Raw genomic sequence first — 11,646 nt, 5'->3', positions numbered from 1 at the left:
GAACCCACTTCCACGTGCAATAATAACAAACAGCATTACATTTCTGCATAAAAACTCAACCTGTGAGCACAAAGACACACCGAGAGTGGCTGTCCTCCCCCTCGTCTCCATGTGCCACCAACACTTGTGCACAGAACCAGATGAGGATCCAGCAGCTGTCACCGCTCCGAGCAGCCAGTAACAGGTTTGAATGGAGCGACAGAGGAGGGAGGGAGGGAGAGTTAAAGGAGACAGCCAGCAGAAATCATCGGGCTTTTCCTCCCTCCCTCCGCTCCACACAACAATAAAGTTATTATGCTTTTCTTTTTTTTCCCTCTCTCTCTCTCTCTCACTCTCGGTTAATCCACGCTGCGAGATTTCAACAACAGACTTCTGTTGTGGCCCCGATTAACTTCCTCAGTGAGAGAAGTTGCGCTTGAACTCAACTAAACTCCAAATTAAAAGAAAGCATGGCTAAAATGGTGATTTAAAAATAAAAATCCTGAAGGGAAATACTCACTCTGGAGCAGGTAAACCTTCAGCCAGCAGCAACACACGATCCACCTGATCTCATGTCGGAAACGCGGAGCGGAGGACGAGGAGGAAAAAAAAAAGAAAACCAGGCTCCTGCAGCGGCAAAGTAGTTTCCGCGGAACAAATCCAACTCGGTTCGAGCCGCCGCGGATGAGAGCGACCCCGGACACCGGCGGAGATAACGGGTGGCTGGGCGGTACACGCAGTCACACACACACACAGAGAGAGAGAAAGAAAAAGTGTTGTGGCTCTGGGCTGTAAATACAAAGTGTGTCGCATTCCTATGGTTTCAGCAAAGCGCGGCCCAGTTTCATGACGTCACCGGGAGAGGGAGCGAGCGAGAGGGAGGGAGAGAGAGAGAGATTAGCACGGGTTAGCACGGCTCCATTCACTAGCACGGCTCCTGTCAGCTGAGCCTAACAAATACAAGTCGGCCCGTTCAGTAGGACTTTCTGTCACACGAGCTGGAGCTGCTGTTACAGGTGTTTGATTACCTGAGCAGTCACGTGATTGCGTCACTTCCTGTAGCCGCACTGTCAAAAATAAACTTTTTTTTTTTTAAAGTTTCATCAAATAATGTAGGGTTTATTTTCTCGATTAATTAGTAAAACTGTTGGTCTTTAAAATGTTAATCTATAGCCAAAGGCATCTATCTATATCTATATATAGATAATATATAAATAAAGATATAGATATAACTTTTGGAGCATTTTTGACGGATTTTTTTTTTTTAAAGGTATATAACTGAAAAACGGAAAAATTTGGGGGGTATTTTTGACAGATTTTTTTTTCCAGGTACAGTTTTTAACTAATTGCTTCACTTCCTTTTGCCGCACTGTCAAAAATAAACGTTTTTTTTTTTGTTTTATTTATTTTTATTTATTTTTTTAAGCTTCTAGGATTGCAAACAAATAACGCACCGTTTATTTTCTCCATTTATCAGTAAAACATTTGGTCTAGAAAATGTTCATCTACAGCCAAAAGCAGCGTCTTTATACGTATTGTTTTTCAGATTCAGTTTGCAATGATATATCGCTAAAAAACAGAAAACTGTGTTCCGCATTTTTTTAAAACAGAAAAATAGTCAATTAAGCATTTTAGGTACAGTTTTTAAACAATATGCTGCTATTTTCCAGATTGTTTTTGGTTTAGTTACAGATATTAAGTAGTAAAAATCAGATGAAAAAAAGTATTAACTTACATGTAAATCTTTTTTTTAAAACAACAAGCCAGAACTCTACATAATGTGCACATCAAACGTCTGTAATTCATTATTTTACAATGTTTGACCATTAAATTTCCCGATTGTATTGTATTTAAATCAGCAAAAAATATCATCATTTTCCAGGTATTTGCCATTATTCAAAAGAAAACGTGTGCACATTAAGGATTCAAATGTGGTACTTTTCTGTATTTAAATCTCCTAAAAAAATTTTCAGACACTTGTTGTTCTCATTATTATTATTTATTTATTTTACTGTATTTGAACTGTATGAATGACTTAACTGCAAATATTAATAAACAAATTCTTAGAAAATGTATGCTACAGAGCAAAACAGAGTGAAGCAATAAAGGGGAAGAATAATGAGGCATTTGCTGCATTTAGTTGTCAGTAATCCAGGTTAATGATAAGGCTATAGCATTATTATTATTATTGTTGTTGTTTTACAGAGGTCTTTGTTTCTCTCTCTCGTTTGGCTGAACCATTTAAAGAGAATATCTAGTTGCGGTTTGTCTGACAGACGCTGTGATTTGATTTGCAGAATAATTTTTTGAAGTCAAGCTTTAGCTCAATATTTACTGCGTAATAGATCTAAAACATGTGATGCAGCAGCACCACAAGACACCATCAGAAGCGCGACTGTGCCAAGAAAGGGGGACGATATGAAATTAAAAAAACATTGACACAACAGTTTAATCTCTGCCGCAAAACATACGAGGCGCAGCCATTAAATAATGAGCCTGGCTTTAAGTCGGCCTGAACTCAACAGTACAAGAGGATCAAAGAGCAGCGTGAACAACCCTGAAAGTTTCAGTCTGTTCTAATTAAATCAAAGCATGAGTTTCATTATTTATTAGCGACAACTTGTCTGTTCCAAACTGCATTCTGTGCGTTTTGCTAATTGCATTGTTTGGGATTGAAATCGATTAATTGTTCGGCCGCAGTCACTTGACGATATGACTCACTTCTGGCACAACAGGCTCTGACAGTGTGGCTCCAATTAGTGCTATTCATAGCAGGCCGATCAGGGCAGGCTACTGCGAAATACCACGTCTGCCTGCTAATATAAACAGATCCATCACCAACGTGAGTCAAGGCTAAACGGCAAAACACAGACCTGTGGGCAACGCTCACCGGGCCACTGTGTCAGCGTTGTTGTTTTAAACGCATACCTAAATGCTGCTTGCAAAAACAAAAAAAACATACACATTTCTGCCCGTGTCCTGGTTTGTTACTGAGCCAAAGTAGTTAAAAAAGTTATTGTAGAGAACGCAAAATAAAATAAATACGCACTTGTTCTATATTTAATGTGTTTAATGGCCTTTAAAATAAAATAAGACTTGTTTTTATGGTAGTTTTGGGTGTTTTGTTGCCACATTAATGACTAAAATTATAAATATCACAGATGATATTTTAGTCTCGCTCTTTCTGCTTGTAGTTAACCATCAAAAACACACGTTTAAAGGTGTGTTGTTGCTTTAAAACAGGAGTTCCTTATCGAAAGCAGCTGTTGTGCCGTGAATTACCTGCTTATCAAACAGACTGCAAAGTGTCAGCCTCAATAAGGAAAAAAAAGTCCTGCTGACATTCCTCTGAGCGTAAAAATACAGCAGGAACTGGTCCACTCCACGTATCAGAGCCAGAAACCCGCAGACCTGCCAATCCCGTGGCCGAGTTCAAACAAAGCACGCAGTGTTGCAGCCAATGAGGGCCGACTTCCAGAGGCAGGTTGTGGAATGTGGAAAGGTCAATGATAAAGACAGACGGGAGAGAGAGAGAGCGAAGTCAGAGCGCACAGCCGAGTTCACACACATCTCAGCAGACACCGGGCGGCGAACGGGACCTTCGGGAACCTCCGCCGGCTCTGCCCTCGCTGACAAGACACAAAAGACGTATTCCTGTCGAGCTTCCTGGGTGGAGCTCGTGAGTCAAGTTCGTGGATGTAAAGGATGTGACGGGTCATTACACACAAAAACACTAAAAAAACATTTAGCACAAGAGAGACGAGTTTGACCGCAGCCACTGTGGTGAGGTGGAAAACAAAGACGATAACAAAAGCGGCCAAACGCAAGCAGGCCACGCCGCCGCACACGGAACATCTTTAAATAGGTCTGATGGAATTAAAGACGTGGATTGATTCAAGATTTAATAGGAACATAATAATAAAGCAGTTGTGAAACATGACTGTATGCGGTGCTCGTGAGATACGCTAAGTTTCCACGCAACACGAGCAGCGTGATAAAATTCTGACTGTATCGCTCCCCCTTCTGTAACCTTTAAAACCTCTGATCCTCTGAGGCATAAAAATTTCTCTTAAACAGATGACGAGGGAGCATTTCCTGTTGCTACATCACAGCGTTTGCAGATGACAGCCCTCTAATCAGCCGTAGGTTTCAATTCAAGCTCTAGTGGCAACGCGAGCAAATCAGAAAGCTACAGGTGCAATATTATTAATTTCATTTGATTATCTGGTAGAAATATGTGTTGCTAGTATTCATGGGCAACTGGAGTTTAACATGTAAAGAACTTAAGAGGATTTTCTGCTGCACAATGTTGTTCATGTGTCTTTAATTTCCTCATTCGATGTATAATGTTAGTTTCACGTTAGTGCATTTTAATCATAGTATATTTTACTCTCTCTTTAGTATATTTTTCTTATTTCTGATGTATTTGTGTTGTGGTGGTGGTCACTTTACTCTCTCTGCTTGCTGCTGCGACAACAGAATTTCCCAGTGAGGATTAATAAAGTAGCTAGAAGGTCGCCGGTTCGCGTCCCGGTGAGGACACCCAGGATCTTTCTGCATGGAGTCTCCATGTTCTCCCCGTGCAGCGTGGGTTCTCTCCGAGTTCTCCGACTTCCTCCCACACAGTCCAAAAACATGTTGAGGTTAATTGGTGATTGTAAATTGTCCGTAGGTGTGAATGTGAGTGTGCTTGGTTGTCTGTCTCTAAGTGTAGCCCTGTGATAGACTGGTCACCTGTCCAGGTGAACCTGCCTTCACCCTGAGTCAGCTGGGATAGACTCCAGACCCCCTAGTGAGGATTAAGCGGTGTGTAGATGATGGATGGACATTACGTGCTTCCTCTGGATCACAAGACAGGCAACATCGAGCTTCATCTGAATATGTTTTTGGAAGTTTTAGATTAAGACCAGCGTATGAAAAAAGTTAATGTATGACCTGAAAAGACTCGATATCAAATTCAGATTCCAGCTGACAGTCGGGTCGCTAACAGAGTAATTACTTTGCACTCATCAAAGCCTGTTGGTGACCCATAAACACAACGCTAATGTCACGCTAAACACCAAAGCCTGCTGTGAAACAAGTGACTCAGAGCAGCACCATCGTGACATAATGACGGCACGCTGTTGAGACAGTGAGGCGATGTTGTTGTGCCGGACAAGTCAAACATCACATCAGTCTGCCCTCTCATTACTGACAACAGTCATCATCCCATCTAAGAATTACAGCCTACAAGACAGCCAAGTTGTCCGCGAGCAAGTCGACGTTAGCGACGACAAATATCTACAGTTTCATGGCAGAAACATCCCAATTACATGCAGCTGTTTCCTCAGAAATCCAAAGGAAATCTATCACGTTCTATGAAAGTTAATAATACTGTCGTCTTATTAATGTTAAAGATTTAATCACAAGTGCTAAATGAGAGTGGGTTTAATTTCATAGCAGCACAGATTGCCTTCGTCACCCAGATGATTCCAGCTACAGGCAAGCAGAGAAAACAGAGAAAACCTCCACATAAAACAGTTTCCCCTCTTGTCTGCCCTCCCACTATAACACACTACCATTCACTAGCAGTGCAACACCAGTGCAGCTGAGGTGAATGTCGGCCACCATCCAGAAGTCTCTTTGTGTTGTGTTGGTGTTTGTAAAACCTCCACAGGAACGTGCAGGTCCAAGCTTGATTTTTCAGCTGGAATTAAACAACTGCTCAAGCAAACACAAGATCAAAAAACTCCTCGCTCTGTTCCTGTGAGCAAAGAAAGGCGCACTGGGATGGTTTTATTTTATCATTTGCTGCATAAAATGCCAGAAAATAGCACAAGATGCCAATTAAAAATGTCCCAAAGTGATGTCTCTACACTGCTTGTTTTCAAAGTTAAAGATATTAATAATTTACTTACATAGAAACAAGACACAAGAAGCTCTCTGACTCATTCGCATACGAGATGTACCGGCATCTCAGCCCTGAAGTTTAACTGTTCAAGTGCAATGCAGTTCACAGGATTTCTGTTGAGCCTCGACTTTACCAACATGCTAATTGACTGGTTGAAATCAGTGCTGACGGCAGGAGGGGAGCAGTGGAGACCATTAGCAATATGGGGTTAAAGGACTGTAAATGGCTGAAAGCATGACAATAAGGTTTGCTTTAAGGTCGCATCTGTAGTAACACATCAGATTATAATGACTTTATTACAGTGTTTTTAACTGTACTCTGACTTTGTAGTTGAAGCCAGCCTGCTATTGTTATGATAATGAACACTTCTTTCATTCATACGCTGTTCTTGCCTCTGTTCCTGAGCACCTACAGGGCCGTGTTGATGTTGGCTTCTGCCGTCATTCCACAGAGGATTTTTATTTTTTTTCCTCTAAGGCAATAAGCCTGGCCCGTTCTCCTTGTTATGGGGGGAATCATAACACAAGCTCTGATGTGACCCTCAGTGTGTTACTTCTTTTTTACCCCCCTCCCTATCCCTTCTCTTCCCCACCAAGGGCTTATTTAATCCAGCTTAGCTTGATCCTCCAGACACTTTAAAGTTTTTTTTTTCTTTGAGAAGGCTGAATCTTCCAGGATGATTTTAATAATGAAGTACAGCAGCCATCTCTGCATATGAAAAACAGCTCTATAGGCAGGATTTCTGAGAACTTTTCTGGCAAAATAAATAAATAAATAAATTAGGAAATCCATTAACTAACTGGATAATGAATAAAACAACAAGAAGGAATGTTAATTTACCCAAAGCTCTTCTTTTTTCTCCATCATTTTGCTGATGCATGGTGGAGTCAATCTAATTGTTTAGCTGTTAGCCTGTAGCTCTGCATCCTCCTCGCTAACGTTCACACCTGCCTGCACATACACACTTTCATATATCTGCTCCTCCATCACCCTCCCTCACACATCTAGTCCATCCCCCTTCCTTTTCAAGCCAAAGCCATCTTTTTCTGTGAAACCTGATCGCGGGGGAAAGACGAGACACTTTTAATGTTTCCATGCTTGTTCATCCACAACAGCACAAACTCAACCAGCAAGGACACAAAGGAGACAGAAGAAGACGGTGGGAGGGGTCAAATGCATATTTACAGATACACGTCAATTAACTTATATATGTACTTCATTAAAAAAAAAATTAAAAAAAAGAAAGAGTCACAAATTACCAGAGATCAAAACGATGTGTTGGAATTGCTACCAAGCACCAGTTCTCTTTCTGAAGCTGTACAAAACAACCATTAACTTCTTAGTAAGTTAAGCAGTTTCAATCCTATGTTGCACAGAAATAAAGTTTCCTCCTTTTGTCATGTTGCTTGATAAATGTGATCAGAAATAAATGAAATACTAAAAATAAATAAACTGTAATTCACACAGCAGGAAACACGCTGACTGTAACGTTCCCATCTTAGATTTTTGCGACCAAACCTCTGCTTGGTTCGCACTCACACCAAACCAGAAAATTTCCTTTTTCTCTTTCAACATCATCAGTTTAACGCTTGACAATAAATCAACGCGGCCTCTCAATGCTTTTTGCCCCTAGCTGTCACCTTGTACAGTACGTCGATGCCAGAGCTGTTTGGATTTCACAGAAAGACGCCTGAACAGCAGCTGCTTTTGCCTCCTTCGCTCAGCGAGGGACCCTCGGGTCAGCTGCATCAAAGTAATGACAACATCCCTCCTGCCATCAGCTCTGCCCCCTGTTGGACACGTCTGTCAACAGTCATCCACGGCTCCTGATTGCCTCCACCTTTCTGGCTCGACTCCCCTGCTGTGATCCACCGCAAACACCCCTCCTCCAAACCTGGGTCTGACAATCGAGAGCGAAAACCCTCAAATCTGCTTCGAACTGAGTGTTCTTTTATTTGTTTGGACCCTGAATCTGAACAAACCTGCAGCTAAATTTGACATTTAGCACACATCAGCCACGAGGTTCATTCTGTAGTAAATTCAAGACTTACAAAGCTGATAAAAAACCTGCCAGCAACAGGTGACATTTCAAACGCTGGATTGATGTCTGCCGTCTTAAGTTGTCAGAGCTCTCTTAAAGAAGAAAACAATGCGAGTCTTGTGCGAGCGCTATGTTTTCATTGCATAGTGCCAGCAGACAAATGACAGGAAATGAAGGAGAAAAAGATGCAACAAAGCTCCTTCTACCGGAGACTTTGTGGTTTATTGTTGTCTGGGTTTCAGCCCATAAGCCAAGGGAAATGATTTCGAAATAGTAAAATTAAATGTTGGTGAATCTATTTATCCTGTCCGGTAGCATGAAGTCAAGTTTTCAGACTGTGAACGTTTAGTTGTACCTAAACTTTAAGGCCAAAACAAGTCTATTTTGAACTCAAACTCAGTTTTGTGAACTGTTGACCCTGAGAGCAATAAACCTTTTCTGTTTGGGTCCATCCTGCTGCCTCCGGGGCACCACAGAGCTCCAGTCTTACTACTGAAGGGAGGAAGCAGAGCTGACTGAAGCCTCCTCTCAGGAGAAGAAAGAAAGAAAGCAGAACATAGGTTCCCTGAGCAATGTGTAATCACACCAGAAGAAACAGCAGCAGGCAGTTTACACTCAGTTACATTATCTATTCTAACCAACCAGTTTCTTCCCCTTCTACTTGTTAACTGCCTATGTGACCATAAAACACACAAATTCGATTTAACATACACCTGGTCTGAATATATTAGTGAGGAGAAGTGTTCAACCTGCTGCCAGCCTGTTTTTCCTGTTTGAATGCCTCTGTTGGCTCCTCATTTTACACAGCGAGCAGGAGAGGAGGATGTTTCTTATTACAGCTGTGGGAGACTGGATTAAGAGATTCTCGTTTAAACAAATTAGCGCTACAAACTCCATCATTACCCACTCAGCTGGTAATTCAACAGGACTGCATCGAAGAAAAGCCAGCTGTAGCAACACAACCGTACAACAACTTAAAGAGCATCCTGATCTACTGGTAGTCATCTGACCAGTACTTCCCGGGGATTTCCCAGCTTGTCACCCTCTTTTCTTTTTTTTTTGTCTCTGACACAGTTGCTGAAAACTCTACAAAGCTTAATGTAGAGGTTTGTGTTTGGGTGTGCTGTACTTGTGAGAGGGAACAGTGACCCCTCCGACACAGCTCTGGCATCCCAGGAATGTGCGGTGTGCCCAGCACCAACAGCACAACCTTGCTGACAGAAAATCCTTTTTCCGCTCACTGCAGACACATGAAAGCCTCGGGCGGCACACACATGCAAACTAATACTCTGCCATAAATCCTCCTTTTACTGAGCGTCTTCATGTTCACACAATGCTGCGGCCGTAAAGGTGGAAAATCTACTTTACATTTGTTATTGTGGTGGCAGTGTGTGGTTTGTGTGCACTGTGCTGCACTGTATTTACAGATGTTTACATTTTTTTGAACACACGTGAGCAGGGCAACACCAAAAAGTGGAATTATCACCTTTTAGATCATTTTATTGAAAACTAAAGAAGCTTCTTAACAGTGGACTTTATGACAGAGCTGTTGAGTTGGATTGTGTTAGATCTCACAGGTGTGTTTAATAAAGTGGGTTTATAACGTTGGAATAAAAAGGAAATAAACACGTGAAAGAGCAAAAAGATTATTTGGAGAAACACTGTGGATCGAGCCCCAGACAGACAACATCCTCTCTGCTACTGATTAACAGGAACTTAACAGAGACACAGCGATGAAAACAAGCTGTCCACTGAAGTATGACAGGATGATTTCAGAGAATGTTTCTAGAAGCAGTTTTTTTTTTCTCCTGGATTTAAGCCGAGCAGCGAGCTTACAGGGTCTTAGCAAAGAAACACGAGAAACTAGCTCGTCTGGACGCACAAAGCAGCAGCTTTTAGTACTTTGATTACTTTCACAAGTGGCCCGTCGCCTTCTACGTTAACCACATCTTATAAAACACAAACTTTAGCCCCCTCACTGTGGGAGATTATTCATACAACACACGCAGAGAGCGGACAGAAGGAGGTGGTTCTGGTCTCCTCGGACCCTCACCGGACTGAGAGCAGCTAGCGTTAGCCGCCGCTAGCGACTCAACGGGGAGCAGAGAGGCGCCACAAGCTAACCGCTCAACGCGCTTTAAACTTCAGCCGCCGGGCCCGAAGCGGTTCACTCACCCGGAAAGTCCCCGGAAAACTTTTCTGCGCTGCCTCCGCGGCGTGGAGATAAACTTTCCGGCGGTTAGAAGAGCATGAGCGGGCTAACTTTGGGCAAACTGTGTGACATTAGCCGAAGTCTCACTTTCTCGACGCCATGTTGAACAGGGGAAGATAGTACATCCGGGAAACTGCGGCCAAGCTCTCCATGGCAACCGAGTCAGAGCCGCGGATGAATTCAGATTTAGTTTATCGATTTGTTTTGTTTTCTTTATCTTGTCTTGTTTTTTCTTCTTTTTAAATAATTTTCACCATTTTTCCTGCACTAACATCCACCTCCTTAATGTGCCGGTATCTATATTTATTGTTTATAACTGTTTTTCTATAACTTTTTACTTTTCTTTCTTTCTTTTTTCTTTTATTTTTTTAAAACTGTAATTGTGCACTAAAAGTCTGCTCCCCTTTAAACATGATTTTAGTACATATTAGTTAACGTCTTATTAAACGTTTGTAACCTGTTGCACTCGTTTAAATTCCAGGAACTTTATTGTCATGTCAGCTCACATTTACATGTTTGTGGTACGAAATTAGTCCTCAGGTCCCGGTTTTTTGAAAAGCCTCATAAATAATAAGTACAATGTAAAACAAGAGCAAAAATATAAGTAGAAATACAAGCAATATAAGTGTAACTACAGTAAAAATATCATACATGCATGTGTTTTTAATTTAGTACAAGTACTGTCAGAGCTAAGAAAACACAAATAAAGACGATTCTGGGTTTTTTTCCAAGGTTGGAGTATCTCTTTTCTTTAGTGCAGGACCGCTGGTGTACCTCAGTCTTTAGATTTTAACCTGATAATCGATCGATTTCAAGTTAAATCAGAGCTGAATGAATATAAAATGTGAGCTGCCGTGCTCTTGACAGCCACAGTGAGTGCAGGCAGCTACACCAGTGGATCTCTAACGGCACAAATTTAAGCCTTAACTGTTCAGTTTTTGCAATAAAGTGATATTTAACCCTAAAAACAATGATTTGGTGCACGCTCATATGGAAGCAATTCACTGATAAATGTATGACAAGTGATTTACGAAGACAGAAAAAGGAAATAAGAAGAAGAAAATAGCAAAATGTGTTCATGGATGCTGATAAATTAGAGAGATTAGGACGTCACCTTTATAGTCATGCGTCATATCTCTCACTTCTTGCACAACACATTAATGTTAGAGATGATTCAACGTGAGGTCGAGTTCACATGAAGGAAGTTCATTTTATTTACACAATAACTTCTGCTAAACTGCCATTCATCCACTCATTTATTCTTTATTACGACGCACCGAGCTCCCTGATGTTCCTCAAAGTATTTTTAAAATAATGATCTGGTGTCAAAATGTGAATATTTCCAGATTTATTCACAGAAGTTGTTTTAAATCACAGTTTGCAGGAGGAAGGCGGTGTTGCAGTTCTCAGTTTGGCCTCATGGTGGCGGTGTTGCCTCCCTTTTACAATCATTAAACAACTAGGAGGGAATTTGCAGAACTCAGTTCATTTAACAGCACAAATATTATCTTGCAGTTAAAAAAA

The 11,646-nt window shown here is 41.4% G+C and overlaps 1 protein-coding gene across 3 annotated transcripts in view; it reads right to left on the bottom strand.

Moving 5' to 3' along the window:
* The window catches only part of pak4 (p21 protein (Cdc42/Rac)-activated kinase 4), a 37,273-nt gene extending 27,040 nt beyond the window's left edge, over positions 1 to 10,233 (bottom strand). For 2 of the 3 annotated variants that reach the window (XM_008296666.1, XM_008296668.1), the window contains exon 1: positions 10,086 to 10,233. The gene's annotated coding sequence lies outside the window, so the exon portion shown is untranslated. Of the gene's footprint in view, positions 1 to 499; positions 774 to 10,085 lie in introns of those variants that run through there. The other variant, XM_008296667.1, reaches the window with a different exon arrangement.
* Between the last annotated feature and the right edge of the window lie 1,413 nt (positions 10,234 to 11,646).

Source organism: Stegastes partitus, unplaced genomic scaffold (genome assembly GCF_000690725.1).
Source record: "Stegastes partitus isolate 25-593 unplaced genomic scaffold, Stegastes_partitus-1.0.2 Scaffold1145, whole genome shotgun sequence".
Classification (NCBI taxonomy): domain Eukaryota; kingdom Metazoa; phylum Chordata; class Actinopteri; family Pomacentridae; genus Stegastes; species Stegastes partitus.
The sequence above is the reverse complement of the archived record's forward strand: the minus strand, read 5'-3'. Positions and strand labels throughout refer to the sequence as shown.